The sequence below is a fragment of the Phyllostomus hastatus genome, unplaced genomic scaffold (assembly GCF_019186645.2).
Source record: "Phyllostomus hastatus isolate PE091 unplaced genomic scaffold, TTU_PhHast_1.1 phas_contig_40, whole genome shotgun sequence".
Lineage (NCBI taxonomy): Eukaryota > Metazoa > Chordata > Mammalia > Chiroptera > Phyllostomidae > Phyllostomus > Phyllostomus hastatus.
In genome coordinates, this window is record NW_025333872.1 from 31,589,217 (window position 1) to 31,611,304 (window position 22,088).

Genomic DNA, 22,088 nt, shown 5'->3' on the forward strand with positions numbered 1-22,088 from the left:
AGGACATACTGTCATCACTCCAACACTGATCTCATCTCAGCCTTTAGGTCTCTATAAGTGACTGGAATCTCTTAGTTCTATTTCTAGCTTCCTCTGGAAAGAGAATTATTGGCTCATTTTGGATGAGGTGCCCTAGTCTAATCACTGGTGGCCAAAGAAGTCTGTGAGTTGGTAGTAGTCAGCAGTGCTAAAGAAAGCCTCTCACCAGGAGCTGTAGGTATGCACTCTCTGAAAAGGGGGTCCAGGCTGGGTTGTGGGTAAAGGGTAGATTTTATAGAAAGGAACATAAATTAGTTGAGACCTCAGATTAACCAGATTCAAACCTATATACTTCTTTGACCCACAAAAGGATATAAAATTCTTAAAAATTTAGCACACATTTTTTAAGTAAATTATGTTTTACAGACAACAAGGTCAATTGGTAAAATAATTGAAGAACTTTTGGTATGTAATACTTTTCCTTTTCATACCTTTGTTAATGAGGTGAATTCTCCAGAGAAGTGGGGACTGATCCTTGGAAGAAGGAAACACTTTCATGGAAGTCAGGGGAATAGACTACTTGTTTGTGGGACTAGGGGCACAAGTGGAATAGAATAAGGGAAAGGATAAGAAAAGGAGTGAGAGGACCTGGCTGATAAACTTACGCTCTTTTCATATTTATGTCTAAGGCCAGCCTGCTCGCTGATTATGCGAACAGATACCCAATTAAATTTTTTCTTCCATGGAGAGTGATTGTGACAAATCCAGAAAACAGAGCAAATGTTGTGCAAAATATTTTTTTTGTTTAAAAACTCTTAAATCAATTTTTATTGTTATTCTATTACAGTTGTCCCAATTTTTCCCCCTTTGTCCTCTGTGCATCCCATGCTCCAGTACTGTGGCCAATTCCCACACTGTTGTCTGTGTCTGTAGGTCATTCTTATCTGTTCTTGTCTAGTTTCCTCCCCTTCTTTCCACCATTATTCTCCTCTCTGTCCCCTCTGGTCACTGTCAGTGTGTTCCATGTTTCCATGACTGTGGTTCTATTTTGTTCATTGTTTTGTTCATTAGATTCCTTTTATAGTTGAGATCATATGGTATTTGTCTTTCACTGCCTGGCTTATTTCACTTAGCATAATGCTCTCCAGTTCTATCCATTCTGTCACAAAGGGTAGGAGCTCCTTCTTTCTGCTGCATAGTATTCCATTGTGTCAATGTACCACATTTTTTTGATTCACTTTTTTACTGATGGGAGCTTAGGCTTTTTCCAGCACTTGGCTATTGTATATAGCACATCTGTGAACATAGGGGAGAACATATTTCCCAAAATTTATTTTCAGTAGACCAACAAGGCTGTTTCTATGGCCACCTGCTGGGATTACAGCTGTTAGAATATTTGTTTAACTTGCATCTGTGAAAAAAGGGGTTGCTGAGTAAATTAACATAGTAAGCAAGGGAAGTGTTCTGCTGACTGAGAGTAAGGTCTTCAGCTAAAATATTTACATTCAAACAGTGGAAGTACTAATTATAAATACCTTATCAGTTAAAGAGCTTTCACAATTTGCCTTCCTGTGACAGTGGTTTCATCGTTTTGTCCTGGAATGTTTTGAAACCCAGTTTCTTTAAGAGAACTTTCCTTTTTTTAAAATTTCCACTAAGTTAAATGACTTTTTACCTCCTCCAATTATGATGAGTTACAGAGAATTTACCATATTCAGAAATGTTGAATTCAAATGTCAACAAGGTTCAGAGAACCAGTATGGTGGAGAGGGGGGGGAGAAGGGAGGCTAAGGTAGGTGGGGATGAAGGAAGGAACTCAGCAAAAGGGAGCTCAAAGTGGCAAAGACAGAAAGTGGAGAGAGGAGGGGGAAAATTAGAAAAAATGTTGAGCAGAAAGAAAGAAAATGGGATAAAGAGAAACAAGGAAGACAGGATAGACTTAGCTGAAAGGGAGCAGAGGCAGTGCAGGTGGGTTTGTTGAAAATGATTGGCTTATATTTATTAATCATTGTAGGGAAAATGGGGTCAGTCAGGCTCCCTCACCTGGATGTCTGAGATTACATAACTTAGCAGTGTTCCATAACCCTGAGTAAGGGCCAGCATGTGTAGAATGATGCTCTATTATATAACTGAACGTCAGCATTCACACCGTGCTGGCTTTGTGTGCACTCAGTATGTAAGGGAATTGGGACTTCCCTGGTGTGACTCATGGCTTGCAATGCACACGGATCATCCCACCCTGGCATGTCGGATATCCCAACAGCTCCACAAATTTTCTTCTGTCTGTCCAAGTCTCATGTGAATCTTCCCAGCCTTGAGGCTGCAGGACAATCATATAGAGGTTAAGTTGAAATAGAATTAGAGGTGAACTCAGAAGGAAAAAAAAATCTTTCAAATTTGGCTCTCTCTTTACTACTGTAGGAAGCATCAGAATGGTATTGTAAGACAGGTATCTGTGTAAAGGCTACTCTTTGCTCTGTCCTTTCCACCTATGTGGGTTAACTATCTCTACTTACCCTGGGGCTCCAGCACAGCCCTCTATCAGTCCAGCTTCCTGTGGGCAAGGTGATCAGTACCAGCTGATATGGAATGTGAAGGAAGTAATATGACTTTGGACAAGGGACAAAAGTGCATATTTAGGATCTGCCTCTCCTTATGTCATTCCCTCATTCCCTTTGCTTCTCTCTCTCCCTCTCTTTCTCTCTCACTCTCTCTCTCTCTCTCTCTCTCTCACACACACATGCACATACATACACATTCAGAGGTAGAGGTGCTCTAGGACAGTAATGTGCTTGGTGGGAGTGGGAGTATGTATCCTTGTAGTTCTATAGCTTATACACATCATGAAAAAAATCTCTCTTAAACTCAAACAGAAATACCCCATATTCCTGAGTCTCCACCATATCTGTGCACTTCTAGATAGTTACAATAGTTATAACATTAATACCACACATTATTTTCCTCTTAAAGTAACACTGGTTTGAGAGTTAATGGCAAATTTCATGTTACTACTTTTTTTTTCCAGCCGGTTCTGTCTGGGACAAGTGTTTCCCCAAAGCTGAGTACTAGTCAGAGCACAAGTTTTCTTTGCTTGTTGAGATTGGTTGTGAGTTCCAGGTGAAACCTCCATTCTTGAAGAGGTCATTTGGAAGCAGAAAATTGATGACCCCCCCCCCCCCGCACCCCCCCCCACACACACATTTTTCTTGACAATTTTGAGAGACCAGACTTTTTGGTGGATGGGGACAGCTAGTGAATCCTTTAAATGGACTGTGCATTCTGCACTCACTGCAGAGTTATACCTGGGTCCTGAGATCCATTATGCTAACAGATGCTTCTTTTCTTGCCTCACTTTCCTGTGAGATATTTTTCCTGAAGCTGGTTTTATTATAATTTAAAAAATACCATCTGTCTAAGAGTGTTCTCTTTCCTTTTGGACAGATTTGTATCTATTGAACTTCTCTAGGTACAGAGCATGGCCACTGTACAGCTTCTGTCCAAAGTCACCTTTTCTCACATTATTGCTGTGTAACTGTTGGTGGAGCTTGTCACTATTAAGCTTTTGTTGCAGTGATTAGGCTTCTTTATGGTTTATCCAGCATGGCACCAGCATAGCTTAAATCACATCCTCATCTACGTGCTTTCACTCCTGTAACTGCAGCACAAATTCTGAGGATTTTTTTCCTCTTATAGTATCTTAGAGAGATGTCCTTGGATCCTTTGTATTTGGGACCTGTATGTTTTTCTGCTGGCAGCATCCTTCTTTGCTCATGTGTTACATGCCCTCCAATGACCTCTGTACTATTGTGTTGGTTCCAGCCAGTGCTCTCAATGTCTTCAGACATATTGTGTAATTGCCTCTTCAGCTATCAGCATTTTTGATTGTGATGTCTTGGAAATAAAACACAGAAAAATGGGGCAGTTTTCTGGGTGTTTACTTTTATTCTGATTTGCCTTATTTATTATAAAGACTTCTCCTTGCCTTTTAAAAAATGTACTTTGTTTCCTCCTAATAATTTTAATTATTCCTATATCTTCTATTCTCAGCTTTCCCATAATTTTCAACTCACAAATAAAGTGTGTTTTGGGGGAATTATGATTTTGTGTCTCTTTTTATAAAGAGAAAAAGCACATACTAAAACTTTTGTTTTATCTTCTTGCTCTGCCTGTTCATTACTCTAATTTTAGGAGTCAGAATATTTGTAGCCTGCTGACTCACAGAAAGACCTGTTTCTCTTCATGCTTTAAACAAAGCAGAATTGATGCCACTAATATTTGTGGGTAGATGACTATTCAGAGGTATTAAATGTAGAGGGTCAGTCACAATCAGTCACTCATTAAAACTTTTTTTAGAGTGCCTTTTATACCCCTCCCATTTGCTGTGGAGAATACCACACAATTCACAAACAAGGCTTCCTTGTTTGTATACCTGCACTGTAGGAAGAAGAGGGCTCACCAGCCCTTGGCTGGGGACCATCGTACCTAGTTCCTTAACATGAGAAAGTAGGCATTTTTCAGTGTCTGAAGAGAGCCAATGCCACCTCCCAGGTGTTTTGTGGTCAGCAGGGGAGAAGCTGTCTTCATGACCATTGCATAGGGAACATGATCTACCAGGATGCTCACCAGGGGGAGGCACCGTGGGCCTTGTAGTCCTGCCGTGCTTCAAAAGGCTCTTTGAAAGCATTTGATGGCAACATTGGCCACAGGTTATACCACTTGTCTGGTGAGACAGTATCTGTAAAGAGGTTACATCTGTCAAAGGGAGTAAAGACAAGAAATCTCCTAGTTAGTTAAGATTTTTACTTTTAGAAGATATGATGTGAGATTCTGTTGTTGTGGAGGGGAACAGATTTCTCATCACATTGTACTAGGTGCTGGGAGTATAATGCTGAGAAGAATTCCATGGGATACAATGTAAAATTATAAGATCAAATCAAATCACTATTGCACCTTTAAGTAATACATGAAATCTTGAACAGTATTAAATTGCTTGCTGCCAAATCCAGGAATCTTTACTCAGTTATTTTTCTTCTTACTGCATATCATGGAAACATCTGCCAATGTGGAATGTTTTAAAGTTTTGATTCTTGCATCTTGTTCACCCTTCTTCCTGTACTTGTTCCAGTAATTTTTGCAGGCACTGAATGGAAATCCTGTCCAGGGCTTTGTACTACCTCCTCTTTTTCTTTCTATTTTAATCTGGATTCTCCTTTGATCATCAAAATTCTGGAGACTAATTTCTGAAAACACATCTTATTTTCTTCCTTTAATTTCAATGCTTACTGCCATTATTGTAGATTACAGCATTCTCACAGCTGGCTGTTTTTCTTCATATTTTCCCACACAAACCAAAAGGCAACATTTTGTCAAACAAAACTTCAGAGAAAATTGCCCTTGTTACTTTATCCTCTTGCTTAAGAATCTTTCTATGTTCTTTATTACCCACGCATTGAAGTATCGCTTTCAAGTACCCTCTGAATGTGTCTCTTTCATTCAGTCCCTATCTGACCACATTCTCACCGATGTCCCATATACACCCTGTACCAGACTTGTCCTTAGCACATGCCATGCCAACTCTGCCTCTGGCTTGAAAAAATTTTTATTCTTATTATAAGCATATTTTCTATTTAAGCTCCATATTCTCCTATGTAAATAAAGAGGATCTCAAGCCTTAACTTTTCCTTGACATTACCCTGGTCAGTCTAAATTTTCTTTTTCTTTCTTTTCTTTTCATTTCTTTTCTTTTCTTTCTTTCTTTCTTTCTTTCTTTCTTTCTTTCTTTCTTTCTTTCTTTCTTTCTTTCTTTCTTTCCTCTCCCTCTCCCTCTCCCTCCCCTCCCCTCCCCTCCCCTCCCCTCTCCTCTCCTCCCCTCTCCTCTGCTTTCTCTCTCTCTCTTTCTTTTTAAATTTTCATCTGAGGACAAACTGATTTTAGAGAGAGGGGAAGGGAAGGAGAGAAAGGGAGGGAGAGGAACATAAATGTGGGAGAGAAACATTGATTGGTCGCCTCTCATATGCACCGTGACTGGGACAAACCCGCAGCATGGGCATGTGCTCTGATTGGGAATTGAACCAGTGATCTTTTGCTTTGTGAGATGATGCTCCAGTCAACTGAGCCACACCAGGGTCAGGACTCTGGCCCTTTTCTTGTGGAAATTCTGAGAGTTTTTTTAATATGTGAGATTAAAAGCATAAAGGAAGTACAGAGTAAAGGATTTGCTGTAGAGAAGAATTTTGCCCTGTTTCTGACAATGATTGGATGGCTCATTTGTCTCTTATTTTGGATCTTTTAAGATAATCCAATAGTTGGTGTTAATTGATTTACATAATCTCCGTGACTTTAGAGTTCTATTTGGAACATCCCTGTCAATTCTGCTTAGTTGCAGTTCTACTGAATATGTAGACGGCACAATCATGATCCACTCAGGCAGGACCAGCTACTTAATTTGTGGACCCAGCACAAAATGAAAATGCAAGACCTCTTGTTAAAAATTGATTAAGAATTTTAAGACAGTAACAGCAGAGCAATTAACCAAGAGTAGGGTCCTGTGGGCTGCACAGTTTGCACACCTGTGAGGTTGGCTCTCTCCCAGGCCTGTATATGTTTGACTAATTCATTCCTGATCAGTAGAATTTATGTTCCTCATGGTTAGAGGCCTGAAGTCAATGCACACATTAAGTGTATTTATTTTATTGAGTTCCTAAACCCATACTTTGATCTATTGAACCACCTTATGATATGAAAATTGTGATTGCCATAGGTGAACTGTGAGAGACCCTAAAGTCTTAGAGGGCAGAGGTCAAGGTGACTACCTTTTGAAATTCCAATAGCAAGGTCAACATTTCACACAAAATAAATATTTTGGGGAGTATAGTAAGCTGTGTTTCTGGGCTCCATGTCAGTGTGCTAGGGGCTGATAGGAGATATTGCTTTGAGATAATGAGTGGATATCAAGGTCTTTTGACTGAAAGAAGCTATACCAACTGAGGGATAAGTTTTATGGAGACTTAGAGGGATACCCAGATACATTCTCCAGATGCTGTGCAGTGGGTAGAGCAGTGGCAGTATTTGGACCTGGTGCAGGGGCAGCCGAGGGGCAGGGAGGTACACCCAAGGCACAGCTGGGTAGGCATTATGAGGGGACTGCTGAGAAGAGAGGTGGGATTCAGGAATGGAGGCCAGGGACTTGGATGAGCTATCATTTTAAGGGGTTGAATGACCTTGAAAGGGCAAGGTGGGAGGTCCTGTGATGACAAAATCATGTGTCATAGCTTTTTTTTAATGTGTCATAGTTTTATTCATGGATGAGGACCGAGAAGTGTGAGTATGAGGAGCACAGATAGGATGAACTCACTTGCTTCAAATAATACCTTATATGTGGAGGGCGTTTTGATTCATACTAACCCATCCCAGAACTCCTTGTTATCACTGGACACTGATCTCTCCATTTTAATCTGTACAGGGGTAACAAGCATTTCTCCAGCACTAAGTTTCAATAGAGTCACAAAACCTGCTCATCCTCACAAATTACTGGAAGTCCAGTTCTCCATCAGTACTTTTTGTTCCCAAGGAGATCATGAGAGGACACACCACATTCCCTGGAGGTGAAGCATGTTCTCTGCTGGACTGATCCTCTGCTTCTTGGGCCTGGGCGGTGCTATTCCCCCAGCCCACGTTTCCTCCGTGGTCCTTAATATAACTAATGCTGCTTCCACTGCAATTTCCACTCTATGGCTACTACCACTGCCATGTGTGTGGTTATCACCACTACCTTTTTGCCTGGGTTCTGAGTCTTTCACCAGCCTGGGTCCTGTGCACTGCCAGCTGTGCTTGATGTGCTGTAAATGGTTTTGTGTATACCTGGGCCAGGGTGGTCCAGGTGATGACCTGTCCCTTAACCTGGCAGGGGTCTATTATTTGCTGTATTTTACCCTTTCAAGCAGCTGGAATAGAATCTGAGAAGCTCAAGTGTGCTTTTTTTTTTCTTTTTAAATAATCCATATTATTATTTTTTAAATTCTTGGTACCTCATTGGCCTGGGAGTGAGAATGTTCTTCTTCTGCCTCTCTATCTATTGGCCCCATGATGGGAAGTTCTTGAGCCTCTGCTCTGCACTTGGCCATTCATTCGTCAGAGTCCATCTGCCTAGAATCCCAACACAAAAGTGGGGATGACACGTAGATGGCCATGGTGGTGGCAGTAAAAGTGGAAATTGCAGTGGCCTCATGGGTGGGCTTAGACATTCTTATTTTGGGGCTTTTTCTACACAGGAAATTTAGGAGAGTCACTGGCCAAATTAATTGAGCAGGAAGCTGTGAGACTAACCTCAAAGACAGCTCTGAATGAATTTGAAGAATGACTATTTCCAAGTCATCTCATTTCCAAGACAATTTGGAGGCTCTGTGGGTGATTTGTGCTCTGAAATCTATGGTTGCTGACAGTAGCCAATTATGCTGAGTGCCCCATATCACAGACAGAGAAGGAAATAATTGTGGAACTTTACCTAGTGAGGGATCTATAACTCAATTCCCTAGGAGAGGTGCTGGAGAACATTCTGGTGATTTTGAGCTTTCCTCCAAAACTTTTTTTGAGAAAGTCATAATCATTGGGACCTTTCATATGTTGACCTACTTACAAGCTAAATATGAGCAAATTGATTTTCCTCTCTTCAAAGCATAAATTCTAAAAGTCTCATGTTTTTATATTGTTAGCTCTTGCAATTACACAACACTCATCCTAGTTTATTATTTTGTTTTATCTTCTTAGTACAATGGAAGCTTCCTGAAGGCTTGAATTATATAGGTCTTTTTCACCATTGCATTCCCGGTATTCAGAAGAGTCTCTGATAAGCAGGTGTATAGTAATATTTGTTGAATGAATAAGTAAGTGAATTATACTAACCCAGCAAAGCCTTGGGTTCAGACATTATGGTAAATGTCTCCCTTTTTCACTCCATGGAAGGAAAAATTTCTTTTAAGGGAACTCAATTCAAGGAAAGAGAACATCAAGACATAAGCATTGCTAAAAGTGTCTTAAAAGAGGAAGGATTTTGATGGTGTTGAATGTTACATTTAGGTAATAAACTGATGTAGATTCCTTGGGTTGAGCTCCAGAGTGAGGGAGTTTCAACTGAAATTGAGTGAAAACTGAAGGAACTGGATTGTTTGTTTGTTTGTTTATTTATTTTGATATTGAGGTTTATAAGTTTTTTATAACTTTTGGGTATTAACCCCTTATCAGATTTATTGGCAAATATGTTCTCCCATTTTGTGGGTTGTCTTTTCATTTTGTTGACTGTTTCCTTCACTGTGCAAAAACTTTTTAGTTTGATGTAGTCCTATTTGTTTATTTTTCCTTTTTTTCCCTTTGCCTTAGGAGATATACCTACTAGCAATGTCCAAGATTTTATTGCCTATGTTTTCTTGTATGATTTTTATTATTTTGGTCTAGTAATTATAGTATTTAAGCCATTTTGATTTTATTCTTGTGTGTGGTGTAAGAAGATGGTTTAGTTTGATTTTTCTGCATGTATCTGTATAAGGACTTGAATAGACACTTCTGCAAAGAGGACATACAGATGGCCAATAGACATATGAAAAAGGTGCTCAATGTCACTTAATTATCAGAGAGATGCAAATTAAATCCACCATGAGTTATCACCTTACACAGGTCAGAATGGCTATCATCAATAAATCAACAAACAGCAAGGGCTGGTGAGGTTGTGGAAAAAGGAGAATCCTTTTGCACTGTTGTGGGAATACAGACTGGTGCAGCCACTGTGAAAAGCAGTATGGAGTTACCTCAACAAATTAAAAGTGGGTCTGATTTTTGACCAAGCAATCCTACTGTGAGAATTTATCCTAAGAAACCCAAAACACTAGTTTGAAAGAACATAAGCACCCCTATGTTGATTGCAGTGTTATTTATAATCACAATGATATAGAAGCAGCCCAAGTGTCCATCAGTAGATGAGTGAATGAAGCAACTATGGGACATTTATACAATGGAATACTACTTGGCCATAAAGAGAAAAAAAAATTACCCTTTGCAACAGCATGGATGGACCTTGAGAACATTATGCTAAATGAAATAAGCCAGTCAGAGAAAGACAAATACCACATGATTTCACTCATATGTGGAATCTAATGAATAAACTAAACTAACAGGTAAAATAGAGACAGACTCATAGGTAGAGAGCAGGATAACAGCTGGACAGGGTGGAGTTTAGGGGGTAGAGGGATCAAGCAAAAAGGATAAAGGACTTATGAACATGGACAACAGTGTGGCGATTGCTGCGGGGGAGGGGGGATAAGGAGACTAAATGTTAATGGAAAAAGTACAATAAAAAATAGTTGTTTAAAAATAAAAATAAAAAAACTAAAGGAACCAAAAGTCAAATATGGACTGCATTGATGACAATAGCTTTTCCAGTGACAGCGGGTAGCATCGGAGTCCCTGCGGGGGCGTCAGTGGACACTCCCGTGACACAGCATGGTTAGCTGGCAGGCTCACACTGTTGGCACCTGGTGTGGGCAGCATCTGCTTGGGTGTCCAGGGCATTCACAGCTGTGGCACTGCCTTTAACGAGCAGATCAGCAGAGGTGCTTCTAATAACGTGACTTGGGGCAGGCAGTACAATTTAGGAGAAGAGAAAACGGAGTATTCCCCACCCTCTGCCATGAAATACCCATTTAATACCACAGGGTTTGCTCAGAAATGTTAGTGGAGAATTTGAGGGGAAGTTCAGTACTAGCAGGTCAGCTCTGGTCAGGGGAAATTGTGATTTTGAATGGCTAATCTCCTCTCCGCCTATTGCTTTCCCCTATGCCCCTATGCCTATTGCTTTCCTCTGTATTGGTATGTCCTGGAAAACATGAATTAACAAACAGAAACTAACTCGTGAGGAATGGAGTTATCTCCATTCGCAGTTTCAGCACAGGGAGCTTTGTACCCTGGTTCTGGGATCTGCAACGCTTCTAAATCAGTGAACCTAATTTACTCCCTCACTCCAGAAAAATACTTCCTTTTTTGAAAAAAACCCCCACCCAAACCCAGCCCAGGTTATCATAACTAGTGAAAAAATTTCTCCTGCAAATCTCCCTTGTTTACATGGAGAAAAATTGAACAGCTTTTTGGGTTGGGCTCGAGATACTTTAGCTCAAAGCATATAATGTTGGGACTCCACATTTTAGCTGGAAATCATTTCTACTAATAGCCTTTTTTTTCTTTTTAAACCCAATACTTTAGTAATATCTTTTTTCCTCTCTCTTTTTTTCTTTTATTGTTGTTCAGGTACAGTTGTCTCCATTTCCTCTCACCACTCCCCTGACCTCAGCCTTTTTATGGTCTTAAATTCCCAACTTCTCTTCTGCTTGAATTTATTTGTGCTGTTTATTTGGGTTCTAATATGTAGAGAACTTGTTCCCGCCACAATTTGGAATCTCATTTAGTTGATGTTCATCACATCTGCCACACTCCCCATTTTTTGTACATGAATGTGATTCTTTTACAAGTTTTCATTTTGTATTCCCACAGCCCAGTGTTCAGACCCACGCACACCCAATTTCATTCTCATCTACTCTAATGCACTCTCAGCCTGCAAAGCTGGCTGACTTCTCCCAGCAGCCCTTTTTCTTGGGCACGTTACCTGAAAAAGTCTATAAAATTTCCCACCCCAAGGAATTGGTCAAGTGTGCTGTATTCACCAGGCTTGTCAAACCCTGCCAGAGTTAGTAAATCAGAAACTGTAGACACATTTGACTTTAAGTTTCAAATGGCAAAGAGCTGTTTATTCCCTGATCCTGTCAGCTATGAATATTTCTGGAAACAAACAAAAAAGAATTTTATCTTGAAATTTGGCATGTCAAAAATGAAACACATTGGCTCTCACCTGAAATATCCCCTTCCCCTGTTTTCAGGGGAGTTGACATGCTCTGTCTACAAGTGACTTAAATTTTAAAGAATAAATGCCCTGTTCAATGTCCTGTGTTTCCCCTTCATGATTTTTTTTTCACCAGACAATGAAGCCAATGACTGAAGAGGATCAGTATTTTTAACTATTATTTGTTGCATTGATGCTCTAGGTCATTGATTGAAAGTGATTGCTTCTTCAAAAGTTCCCCGTTAACATCACCCCCTTTGCATCTGCAGCCTGCAGGATTAGAGTGCTGTGCAGGGAAGTTTGGGAAGCTCAGAGAGAGTGAATGCCTTCTGTTCTGCCAGCCATCATCTCATCGTCTAAGGAACAGACTAGACTTTACTATGACTGCTTTTTGTACAATACTTCATTTTTCACCTGCCCCAAAGTAAGCACAGATTCACATCAGAAAAGGTGTGTGTGTGTGTTTATGCAATTATTAAATTGTGTTCTTGGAATTTTATAAGGTGGGTAACTAGTAGAAATTACAGGGATTTCTAAGGAAGTCGCTTGTTGGGGAACAATGTACGCCTGGTGACTAGAAGTTGTTCTGCATTGTTAAAGCTGGATCAGATGTGTGTTGAAGTTAGAGCCAAAATGCTAGAGTGGTTCTCTGATTATTCTGTCAAGAATTAGCCAAAGTGAAAATATAGAATGAACTAAATGTGAAGTACAGGGTTTTCATCATCAGTGGCTGGCTCTGTGTGTCTGTCGTCTAAGGAAGAATGTTTATGTACTCTAGATGGTAGAGATGTGGATAAACAGCTGAGGTGTCGGACTCCCGAGGAGGGGTGGGAAGCCTGCAGGCCAGAGTTTCTAAAATTGGATTCTGATTTTCCTTCTAACCATATGTTCCTCTAGTCATGTGTGTGGGTAAGGAAAACTAGCTGCTTAACAAGTAACTTCCTAATATATAAGTTCAGATATGATAGATGTTAATTTCTGCTCCTAAGTGACTGACACTGATTGGTGGGTTATGCTCTCCTAAGCCATGACTTGGGACCCAGGCACTTTCTAGCGATGGGGCCCAGGTAATTCATTACAGCTTGAAAAGTGTCATGGGTGATTCTGGTTTTCAAGCTCAGTTGACTAAACAAAAGGCCAAATACGTGTCCAAGGAAGAGCATTTTATATAAGAGCTCTTGTAACTGGTTTTTGACTCTGACTTTGAATTTGTGCAGTACTCTTTATTCTACTTCACTTGTCCTATTCAGTCTCTACAGTGGGAATACAAAGCACAGTGTCTCCTGTCTTCAAAAATGCTGGCCGCCCACTCCAACATTACGTGTGCCTCGGGACTCTGAACAGCTTCTCAGAGCTTCACAACTTTTCCTGAGGATGGTGTCAGTTTTATAAGTTATCTCCTTGCCAGAGAAATAGGCAGGATTTAGGCTTAACTGCTCTATAACTGGACATAGTTTTAATGTTCTGCTTTACCTGATCATTAAAATATAAAATAATTATACTTTTTATAACCCTTACTGAGTTACTATTGATCTTTGATTCCACAGACAAAAGTTGTTTATGGATTGAATCATGTGATCCCTATATATCTCAAAGATTTATCAGATTTAATCAGAGTATCTTGATTGCAAAAATAGTTCTAGAGTCAAATCAGGTAGGGATAATCTTTTGCTAGGGAAAGTTTTTACTTTATTTAAATTTTTTGAGCATTTTATTTTTCTTCCATTAAGTTAAAATTTTTAATTGCATGTGACATACAATATTATATTAGTTTCAGGTATATTATAGGAAACTTACTTTAAATGTAGTAAAACAGAGCTGTATCATGCCCTACATATTTCAGTTCATTCCTGAATAATTTTATGTGAATAGGACATGTGACCTCCTGCACATAGGAGCCCAGGCATTTCCTGGGCTGATGACCTGGGCTGCCTTTCACAGTGTGGTAAGCAGCCTCAAGAATTAGCTTAACCTTGTCAGGAAGAACATCGAAATATTACTTCAAAGCCAAAATCAACACTTTAGACAGATACTTTGGCATAGTGATAGATCATACTTTATAATATTATGCAACAAATGATTTTGTTTGATCAACGATGAGTCCATTTCTGATCAATATCTTGTTAGACACTGGAGTTCCTCACTGTCCAAAATTGTTTAGTCTGGTAGGTTATAGTGCCATGATTGTAGAGGTGATAACTTTGGTTTTTAAAACCTCCTAGGCCACTTCCATTTTATTATATTTTGGGCAGTGATGTTCGGTTATATATGTTGGGATGTTTGACCAGTAGTGGAGCTTATCTCAGAGAAAGCTTGAACCGTGCTGTGGGCAGTGCTATGGCCTTTTAGATCGACAGCTGTTCAAGACCCTGTGTGTCAGACCCAGCAATGGCCCTAGTAAAGCAGTGTCTTTGTTACACGTGTGCCAGCTGTCCACAACCAACGAACAGCCTTTGAATTAACACAGAACAGCTACCCTTCAGGATCATTCCTCTCTACAGTTCTTGTTGTCTAATACCACCTCTTCTCAAACACCTGGGGGAGGGGGAGAATTGATCTTTGAGAGCAATGGTAAGGGATAAGTTAAGCAGTCATATGGAAAGCTTCTCTGAAATTTATGTGTATTAAGATAAGACACCAAAATGCTACATATGTAGGTTTTATGAAGATACCCTGCCCTTCATTTGAATTTCTGTTAAAACAAAAGTTTTATTTTTCATCCTCTCTTCTGTCAAAAGTTATTAAAAAACAACCCTAGACAGAATTTCTTTGTAATAGGTTTTTGTTAAATGGCTTTTGAAAATGTGTCCATTACACTGCTTGGTCTCATATAAGTATCCTTGTCACGAAGCTTTCTCAGGAACTGGCAGACAGATATATTCATTATTCTATGAAACTATAGCTCCATTAAACTTATTTTTATGAAATATTTACTTTGGCTCCAGGAGTTCCATTTTTAGCCAATTCTTACAGTTTTCTCTAGTCAAGCTCTTCATTGTTATATTGTTTCCCTCTTTCATTTAAATTTGAGTATAGTTGGCATGCAACATGTATTAGTTTCAGGGGTACAATATAGTGATGTAATGTTTAGATATCTTACAATGTAATCACCCCAGTAGTTCTAGCAACAATCTGTCACCATGCAAACTCACCACAGTATTATTGACTACATTCTCCTTCAACTTTTCACCTGTCCTCCACCCCTCCCTTTTGGTAACCATTTTTTGGTCTCTGTATGAACCTGTGTTTGTTTTGTTTTGTTTGTTTTGTGTTTTTTAGATTCCACATATAAGTGAAATGATATAATATTTGTCTTTCTCTGATTATGCCTTTCTCCATTTTCAATTTACTATATTTTACTTTTTATGTTATAAATTAATTCAAATATTAAACTTGGTAACATTTTTGTTTTTGTGTTATTTGTTACTCATTAATTCAACAAATGCTTTTTAAATTCTCACTGTGTTCTGGGCACAGTGTGGGGCCTGTGGGGCCTTGCAGGGCCAGAGAATTGAACAAGCAGACATTTCCTATGTATTAACACTTGAAGAGTTTGTGAACTGTCTCAAAGTGTTTTAGAAGAATTTAAGTAAACATGTATCCCATCTCTTTCTGTTATAGTGACATCTCTAGCTTTCACCCTCTCCTGCAAAAATTCCCCCAGTTAGGTCTCCAAGTCTGCAGAGCATGTCTGATGACTGCTTCTAGGTGCGTGCTCTGAAGTCCTTGTGTCTTTTGTCATTTTTCCTTCTCTGCCCCCTTTTTCATACCACTCTGCAGAGCATTGTAGACATCTCTCTTCCACTGCTGCTCCCACTTCTACTGTTCTTGCTTCCTGTGCTTGGCTGCCCTCCTCTCTGAACTCACCTGCACCAAGCCCACCTTGAACAAAAGGGGTCTGTCAACATGGGTGGAATCTCTTTCCCTCTCTTCCCTACCTCCTCACCTCATTCCATCGTGATAAACTCCAAAATGTTGCCTTGTATTCAAGGTTGTTTAGAGCTATCCATGAGAGGACCACATCTTTAGTTTTTCTGTGCAGCTCACTTTCTGGGACACTGAATTGAGTCTTTGCTTCTCACTATTCAAGTCCCGCGAACACCTCGTCTCTCCTAGGTTTGTATTTTCTGTGGTGCATTCACTACAACTAATTAAATGCGGTATGTGAGTATAACATCATGTGAGATTTAGAACTTTTCCTCTGCTGTGCTCAAAAATCTATTAGATTTATCTTGATTGCTCAGCACTTCTAATAATTTGAATGATGACATTTTCTATCACAGTTGATGAAACCATAGAGGAAAATAGAGTAAATGTAATGGTTTAGTAAAAAAAAAATGATCATCTTTCCAAAGCCTTTATTCCATTTTGTTTTGCAGATCATGAAGGCAACCCTTGATTTTTATTGATGAGTTGGCTTTTTCTGAATCTATGTTCTTCTCACTGATAATTATTACACCACCACAAAAGGCAGTTTATACACACTGTTTCCAATACACAGTCAACAGAACACTGTATTGTGTGCAAGGAAGCTGAGAGGACTTGTGATGTTAGCATTTTAGTGCAGGAAATTATGGCAGAGAATGGACAAATATTCAACTGTCATAGAAGTGAGGGAAAAATCTTATTTTATAACAAGAGGTAAAAGGCATTTCAAGCATTATGGCAGAGAATGGACAAATATTCAACTGTCATAGAAGTGAGGGAAAAATCTTATTTTATAACAAGAGGTAAAAGGCATTTCAAATGATCTTTTGGGGTTTTTTTTTGGTCATCTACTTGGAGCTTCTAGGAAACTTGTCAGAAGTATTTTGCTAAATTATTTATTAATTTTTGTCACAGGTGTAACTAGGCTCTGAATTTTTTCACCAGTTCAGAGTACCAATGAACTAGGTGGAGAGGTAGCCCATGTCTCCGACATGTAAGCGATCATCACGAGCCACGCCTCAGTATAGCATGTAACAGCTCTTTCCAGGATTCTGAGCACAGCTCGATTTTGGATATTACCCAAAGGATTCAAAGCTACCCTTTTCAGTCAGGGTAGCAGGCCGACTCTGAATCGTATGGGATGAGTTTTCTTTAATAGGAACCAGACCATGCACAATTGTTGAGGGACAGGGAAGTAAAGTTCTGCAAGGGAGGATTAGAAAAGGAGTCACTAACTAGTCCATCAGATGGATCAGTAGGAGTGGACAAACTATAGCTTGCAGGAATTGTCTGCAAAGCAAGCACATCTAGCTGCTAAAGTGGGACAGTGAAGGGACAGCTCAGGCAGTGACTCATGGGAAGCAGCTGCTTCTGTGTAATGACTGCTCGGTGCAGCTAAATTCTAGGTGGCTAGTAGAACCAACAACTGGGAAGACAAGTTGGATGTAGAGTAGAGGAGAGATGAAACTCATTAGGCACTTCTTTGTCTGTTCATAACAATATCTTACTACAAAGACTTCTGAAGATAATGGCTCTCCTTTGCTTCTATTTTCCACTCTTGTGCACCTTCCTCTTTAAGCCAATTCTGAAACACTGTGAAACATATTTCCCAGCTTAATCAAGTTGACACAACAAAATGCAGCAAACTCTTTCAACCACAAAAGATGCCTCAGCTCTCTCCAGGGAATGTAATGTAATGGAGAGAGTTCCAATATTCATTTCCACAACACTTTAATGCCTCCAAAGTTGTGACTGATTCATGCCTAGTTCATACCTAGTTCAATGTGCCTAGTTTATAACAATAATCTTTAGTAGCTGTCCTGGTGCCTGGCTCAGAGTAGTTGCATAAATATACATTGAATGAATAACTCATTCCAAGTCAGAAGCTCTTGAATTCAGTTCTGTTTTGCCACTGGGGGGTCAGTTATCTGTCTCTTGACTCTCAGTTTCATACTTGCCTTTTTATATTCTCCTCTGCATTGCACATGGCTGGAGTTCTAAAAGTCATATTTCCTAGAGACTCCCTTGATTTAGCCAGTGGAATAATTTGCATAAGGTTTTAAGGTGGGAGAAAAAGAGAAGCACTTTTTTTCCTTTTTCTCCTTTGTCTGGCTTTACCAGTTGCAGGAGCAATGCAAACAACTATGTAATTAGTAGTGACAGCAACCGGTCCAAAAACTTCAACAGAACTGCTGGTTTCTGATTTCTTCTCAGGAGGCACATTGGTTCCTGTATCTTTGCTCAGTTAAGCAGCGCCCTTTCATTTTGGATAATGATACTCTCTGTTCTGTGCCCCCTGCTCTAGTGACAGTTGTGGTTTCCTGCCTTTACTAATCATCTTCTCCCTCTTTCTGCTCCAGCTCTTCCGACACTTTGGTAACCAATTCTTTGCATTAAATCACCTTTGGCTGAGGAAATGAATGTGGTTGCTCTTTCTCTGGATGAATACATACTGAGGCAACCTTCTACTTGCTTTGGAACTTTAAGTAATTGACTCTTAATTACCTCAGCTGAAGAATGATGCTGATAATTCTCATGCCACTCTAAAGATCTAATGCAGTAATGTTTGTAAATGTTCCTTGAATATTATAACTACGTTGCATGTATAAGTAGTTATTAGATAGCATATAGTTTTTCTGGAGGGAAAGTACTATAGTATTTGAATACATGGTCTCTGTCTGAGTTCATATTCACTTAAGTTATTGATCGGCTGTGAGAGGTTGAGTGAACGGTATTCTTCTCCAAAACCAAGCTTCCTTAGGTAAAATGGAGTAATAGCACTTATTAGATAGGGAGTTTTAAATGAGACATCATAAAGAGAGTAGCTCAGTGTCTGATACATTCATTATAAGTGCCCAGTATTTTTATTATCATTCTGTGCATTTGGTGGTGCTAGTGGGGCAGGGTTCTATGGAAGAGAGTTATACGATACATCTAAGAGAGAATTAGCAATCAATATGAACAAATGGTAAAAAATAGATTAATGTAAAAAGCAATTTACTCCTGTGATCTAATAGACAAAACAGAAGTGTATAAACTTGTATGGTTTTTTTCAATATTTTATTGATTATACTATTACAATTGTCCCATTTTTCCCCTCCTTTTTCCTCTCCTCCACCCTTTACCCCCCACCACCAGCATTTCCCCACCTTAGTGCATATCTATGAGCTGTACATATAAGATAATTGGCTTCTCCATTTCCCATACCATTCTTAACTCCCCCTCCTGTCTATTTTGTGCCTACCATTTATGCTTCTTATTCCCTGTACCTTTTTCCTCATTCTCTTCTCTCCCCATTCCCACTGATAACCCTCCAAGTGATCTCCATTTCTGTGATTCTGTTCCTGTTCTAGTTATTTGCTTTGTTTTTTTTTTTTAGGTTCAGTTGTTGATAGTTGTGAGTTTGTTGTCATTTTACTGTTCATATTTTTGATCATCTTCTTTTTCTCAGATAAGTCCTTTAACATTTCATATAATAAGGTGTTGGTGATAATGAACTCCTTTCACTTGACCTTATCTGGGAAGCACTTTATCTGCCCTCTTATTCTAAATGACAGCTTTGCTGGATAGAGTAATCTTAGAAATGACTTTCATTTCTTTCCAGCCCCTTCTTGCCTGCAGATTTTCTTCTGAGAAATCAGCCAATAGTCTTATGGGAACTCCTTTATAGGTAACTGTCTTTTTTTCTCTTGCTGCTCTTAAGATTCTCTCTTTATCTTTAATCTTGGGTAATGTAATTTTGATGTGGCTTGGTGTATGCTTCTTTGGATCCAACTTCTTTTTTTTTTCTTTTTCTTTTTTTGTTAAAGATGGAGAGAAACATCCATTTATGATTGCTTCTCATGCATCCCCTTGCAACCCAGGCATGTGTCCTAATGGGGAATTGAACCAGTGACCTCTTGGTTCACAGGCCAGCACTCAATTCACTCAGCCACACCAATCAGGGCAGGTCTAATTTCTTTGGGACTCTCTGAACTTCCTGGACTTCCTGGAAGCCTATTTCCTTTGCCAGATTGGGGAAGTTCTCCTTCATTATTTTTTCAAATAAGTTTTCAGTTTCTTGCTCTTCTTCTTCTTCTGGCACCCCTGTGATTTGGGTGTTGGAACGTTTAAAGATGTCTTGTAGGTTCTTAAGCCTCTCCTCATTTTTCTGAATTCTTGTTTCTTCATTCTGTTCTGGTTGAATGTTTATTTCTTCCTTCTGGTCCAAATTTTTTATTTGAGTCCCAATTTCCTTCCTGTCACTGCTGGTATCCTGTACATTTTCCTTTATTTCACTTTTAGTATCCTTCACTTTTTCCCCTATTTTGTGACCATACTCAACTATTTCTGTGAACATCCTGATTATCAGTGTTTTGAACTCTGCATCTGATATGCTGGCTATCCCTTCATTGCCTAGTTTATTTTTGGAGCTTTAATCTGTTCTTCCATTTGGGTCATAAAGTTTTTGTCTTGGTACGCTGGTCTGGATGAATGTTTCTTCTTTAACTCCTTGGTTGTCAGACTTCCATACAGTTTGATTTTCTGTCAGTGCTAGTTATTTTTTAGTTTTAAATTTGTTGTTCTTCTTTTGGTTGTATGAGGAAGCAAAGTATATCTGCCTATGCCTTCATCCTAGCTGGAAGTTAGATTAATAGTATTCTAAACTTGTATAGTTTTGAGAATAGAAAAAAGTTAAAACCACTTCTTCAAATATGAGAATATCAAAACATTGATTGTGTTAATCTTTAGAAATAGTTATAACTTATTCATCATTAATAATTTAGTAAGTATTCATTGTAATGTATTTAAAATATACAAGCATAAAAATAAAAGAATAAAATTATTCTTTTACCTAGTACCTAGATATGATTATGCTAATATCTTATTAGAGGTCTTTCTCATCTAGACCCTGTTTAGTGACAGATACACACACAGGACAAATCTCTATTTTCTAGCAACTCTTGTTTTGGGTATTGTGTGAAATATTTGTTTCTTTAAAAAATTTTATAACTTCAGAAAAATGGCCCAAGTGCCCACTAAAGTCATACTCTCTGTCTAACTTACTATTATGCCTTCAAATCAGGACCCATATTTTTAACCACTTTATCCAAATAGAACTAAAAAACAAGTTAACATCAATGCTGAAATTTGAACACTTGATGCTACATCCCTCCTGAGGTAAGGGACAGCTAGCTGTCCCACCAAAGATTCCTGCTTCCAGTGATAGCAGGAAGCAGCTGCCAAGGCTTGGGCTACATTGCTCAGTCCCTCTTCCATCTAAGTTAAAATCAGCTGGTTCTTGCCAATCATAGATGTGTGTTGCTTTTGGTCTAATGTAATTGGGAAGACTGTTTGCTTTCTGTACTTTTTCTCTTCTCTCTGGACACTTGGATTTGGAGGAGCCATAGACGGAAGGTGACTAGATCCCTGAATCATCCATCACATGGAGGAAGGATTTGGCAGACCAATAATACATGCATTAAACTGATAAAAGTAAGAAATAAATTCCTATTGGATTAAGTCACTGAAATTAACATTATTTTACTATATATCTCATGCCTATGTTGAATGTTCTTTCTCCATCCTCCTCCTTTTCCTCGGTTTTCCCCTTGTATTTGTTGATCTTTACATTTTCCACAGCTCCTAGCACACAGTACCTTGTACATAGTAGGCACTTAATTGTTGTTAATTAAAATTAGACATGGTTCCTGGACTAATATAAATCCTTAAAATGAGCTTGAATTAGTTTCAAGGAAGCATATGGAAAAATGCAGTATTCTTACGATGTAGTACAGACTGAGTAGGAAAAAACTTTTATTATAACTAGAAAAACATTCATAGAATAATAAGCTTAAATGAAAGATTTCTTTTCTATTTCTAGAGGCAGTTAAAAATAGAAGATTGAAGAAGGTGTGTGTGTGTGTGTGTATGTGTGTGAGTGAGGGCAGGTCTTAAAATTGAGAAAGCTTTTTCTTCTCTTTTCATCATCTTCCTTACTGATCCCTTCCTTTTTTGCATTTTTCCAAACTTTTTATGTCCTTTTAAAAGAGGAGAACACTAGGAACTCTCTTCAATTAACCCAAGTGTATTTGACAACCATCTTCCCAAGGGCCTGATTCTGCATTTGACAGGTTGGTGGTGAACATTTCAGGCCTAAGGGAAAGGCACTGTCATGCCTGGCCTATGTGGGGGCATTTTTTAGCTGATGGGCCTTCTGGCATCTCTCCTATGTATATGCAAATATTTCAGTCCCAGACACAAAAGATCCCATCTAACTCAACCATGCTTCATATCTCTGGGAGCTTCTGTCAGAAGTACT

At 39.0% G+C, this 22,088-nt stretch overlaps 1 pseudogene; it reads right to left on the reverse strand.

The window, feature by feature from the left end:
• The window catches only part of LOC123821798, a 55,757-nt pseudogene that overhangs the window by 27,289 nt on the left and 6,380 nt on the right, over positions 1 to 22,088 (reverse strand).